Source organism: Elephantulus edwardii, unplaced genomic scaffold (assembly GCF_000299155.1).
Source record: "Elephantulus edwardii isolate Elephantulus edwardi_28Jun2011 unplaced genomic scaffold, EleEdw1.0 scaffold00086, whole genome shotgun sequence".
Taxonomy (NCBI): domain Eukaryota; kingdom Metazoa; phylum Chordata; class Mammalia; order Macroscelidea; family Macroscelididae; genus Elephantulus; species Elephantulus edwardii.
In genome coordinates, this window is record NW_006399836.1 from 9,041,915 (window position 1) to 9,045,743 (window position 3,829).

Sequence of the window (3,829 nt, forward strand, 5' to 3'; positions counted from 1 at the left end):
TTTCATGGTGGATTCCAACCGTGTGCCTTTGGGATTACAATGCGGCTTCTTACCACTACACCAGCAGAGCTCCCTCTACATGGGAAGGGGATGTAATATATGTCCGCTTCACAGAGCTCTGGTGGCCTTTCACCTCAGCCTACACCCTGCACCCCAGTCCAGGTCACTGCAGGGAGCTGCCTCAGTCTTCCTGGACAACTGCCCCTCTGTTTGACCTCCTTTGCTCCCTAGTGGCTGAGCCAGGTAATGCCTTTTTATTTTAGAATAATAATATTACTAAAACAAATAATGCCTAATTATATATTCCTTTTAAACAGTTCTTTCCATCATCTGTTCCAATGCAATATTCCCTCTTTTGCTAGTTTTCCCCAAGTCCCCATGTCAGACCCATTTTATAACAGTGGCGCTATGCAGTATTTGTCCTTTTGTGACAGATATTTCATTCAACATAATATCTTCCAGAGTCATTCATGTTGTGTAATGTTTTACAAGGTCCTTGTTTTTCAGTGCTGCATAGTATTCCATTGTGTGAGTATACCACAGTTTCTTGATCCATTCATTTGTTGATGAGTGCTTGCATTCCTTCCTCTCTTTGCTATTGTGAATAACGCAATAATAAACATGAGTGAGCATTTATCTGCTTGAGTGGAAACTCTGGTTTCTTTAGAGTATTTCCATTAGTGGAATTGCTGGATCAAATGGTATTTCTATTTCCTACTCTTTGAGAAAGCACCAGACCACCTTCCATAGTGGTTGCACCGTTTTACACTCCCAGCAGCAGTGCATAAAGGTTCCAGTCTCTCCACAACCTTGCCTACATTTGTTGTTTCCTGTTCTGTTGAACTTTGCTATTGTTGCTGGAGCATACTTGCTTCTAAACACCCTGGCTTCACTTCCTCCAAAACAAATTTGTTAGTTCTTTTGGCAGTCCATGGGATATCCGGTACGCTCGGCCAACACACCACAATTCAAGGGCATTGGTTTTTCTGTCGTCCTCATTCATTTCCCAACTTTCAGATACATAGGAAACAATTGAAAACAACTTGTCTTAATCAGGCACACCTTTCTCTTTAAATTATGTTCTTGCTCTTTGACATTGTCCTCGGACAAGTCCTTGGTAGCAGATCATCCCATCGTTACACGTCTTTTGATTTCTTGACCACTGCTGCCATATGTGCTGGCTGTGGATTCAGGGATAATTAAATTATTGACAACGGCAGTCTTTTCTCCATCCACCATGATGCGGTTGCCTATTGATCCAGTGGTGGGGACTTATGTGTTCTTAATCCATATTGAAGGCCATAGTCTTTGATCCTAGTGGCAAGAAGCTGTGCTGCAATCCCGAAGCCAGGCGGTTCAAATCCACCTGCAGCTCCTCAGGAGAAGGATGGGCAATCTCCTCCTGTGCAATTAATGGTCTCCGTAAACCCACCAGAGGGTCAGCTATGGGTCGGTTCCAACTCGACGCACACAACAATAGTGAGCACTTCAGGTCTTCACTTTCTACAAGATTGTGTAGCGTGTGTCTTAAATATTTTTTTTAGGGTGGTCTAGTGGTGAGAAGCTGTTCTGTAATCCCAAAGGCATGAGGTTCGACTCCACCAGTTGCTCTGTGGAAGAAGGATGGGCAATTTACTGCCTCTGAAAACCCGCTGGAGAGTCAGCTATGCGTCAGTCCCAACTCGATGGTACACAACAACAAAAGGTAGAGGAAGAAGCATGGAAAGAACAGAAATGAGGGTGACACATGCCACATAAAGTTTCCAAGGAATCAGGAATCAAGCTTGATGAGAACGCCTTTCTCCAGATCCAACAGAGGTGGCCTCCCTAAAGCCAGTGCCCTGGATTTGGACAGTCAGCTTCCACACCTTGGAAAAAATAGATTTCTGTTTGTTGACGCCGTTCACGTGTGGGGTTTCTGTGCTAGCAGAACAGAGAACTAAGGTGAATATAAAGAGCAACAGTAAAAACCCCAAACTCAGTGCTTCCCAGTCGGAACCAGTCAGAGCGTACCCTCCAGTGCGTGTCTGAGGGGGTGAATCACACGAGAGGAGATTACCCATCTTCCTCCTGAAGATGGTGGCCTTGAACCAGCAGAGAGGACCCGCCCTCGGCTTCGCAGCATCACCAAAGCACAGCTGCTCAGAGAGGGACGATGCTGGCGCGTGCTGGCCAGTCAGAACCAGCTCGTAGCTGACCTTCCTGCAGGTTTTCAGAGACTCAATCTCTCGTGAAAAGACCACGCATGTTTCTCTTGCAGAGCAGCTGGTGGATTTGAACTGTCTGACTTTGGGTTGGCAGTGCAACGTCTTACCCTCTAGGGTAAGAAAAGCTCCCACAGAGTAACAGTTTTTGTTGTGTACTGTTGTGTTGGAACTGACCCATAGGTGAACCTTGGGCTGGTTTTCAGAGGCAGTAAAATTACACGGGCAGGGGATTGCTCCCCTTCTTCCTGCCAAGCTGCTGGTGGATTTGAACTGTGGATCTTTGTGTGGCTAGCATAATCCCTTACCATTAAGCCACTGGAGCCCCCAAGAGTAATAATATCAGGCAGCATGTATGTAGCTTTTTGCAAGATTCTTTCTTTTTGAGGTATAATCCATTTTTTTACTAAGAAAACAGAGGTGCAGAGAGGTGTAGTCCCTTGCCCAAGGTCACACAGGCGGAGAGAGCAGGTGATGGGAATGGAGCCCAGACAGTCTCAAGATTTACTGCTACAGTTTCTCTTTGTGCCCCAAGTTCCAAGATAAGACCTTGAGACACAGACACACCATGTCTGGAAAGGGATCAGCAGTTACACAGCCCTATTCCCAGCGCTGCATGTTTGTACATATGTCTCTATTAATCTTCACAACAATGGGCTTGGTATTTGTATTAAGAACTGCTCCAGAGTGCTAAAGAGCAACGATGTCAATCTAGAGACTAAGGTGCACCTGATCCAGACCATGATCTTCTTAAAATTGCTATGAATCTGACAGCTGGACAATGAATAAAGATGACAGAAGAAGAATTTATGCTTCTGAGCTGTGATGCTGGCAAAGAGTATTGGATATCCCATGGATTGCAAGATAGAACAAATAGGACTGTCCTGGAGGGTGTGAAACCAAGTTTCTCCTTGGAGGCAAGGATTTTGAAGCTCTGTCTCACATAGTTTGGGCACATGGCCAGAAGGGACTAGTCCTTGTAAAAGCACATCATGCTTGGAAGGGTGGAGGATCAGCACAGGAGAGGAAGACCCCCGGATAAGATGGGTTGACACCGTGACTGTGGCAGTGGGGTCAGGTGTGTCAGAGACTGTGAGGTTCAACCTCAGGATAGGGTAGGGTTCAGAGCTTTTGTTCATAAAGTCACGATGAGTCACAGTCGACTAGACCACACATACCAGATGGGGATAGAGGGTCAGAGAGGTCGGGTCTAAGAGCAAAGAGTGATGGAGCTGAGGTCCGACTGTAAGCCCAGTCTCCTTCCTTCACATCCCATGACCTCTCCTCCTCTGGTCCTGGTGCTCTGCTCTGCGGGCGGTGGTCCCACTCCTGGCGCATGGTGGGTGCTCAATCTGTGTGGGGACAATGAGTGGAGACTAAAGAGGCTGCGTACACTTCCTCTAATGTCCAGCAGAGGGCGCACGTCCACCACCACCAGGATCCAAGGCTGCTGCTCTCCGCCAGGGTATTGGAAGGATTCCTGGGACAGCCAAGAGACTGGGTGTGACATTTGGGAGTCAAGCATATGCACCTCTTTTTTTTCTTGGCCCTCTAAGAGGTATGTCTCTTCTTCTTCTTCTTCTTCTTCTTCTTCTTCTTCTTCTTCTTCTTCTTCTTCTTCTTCT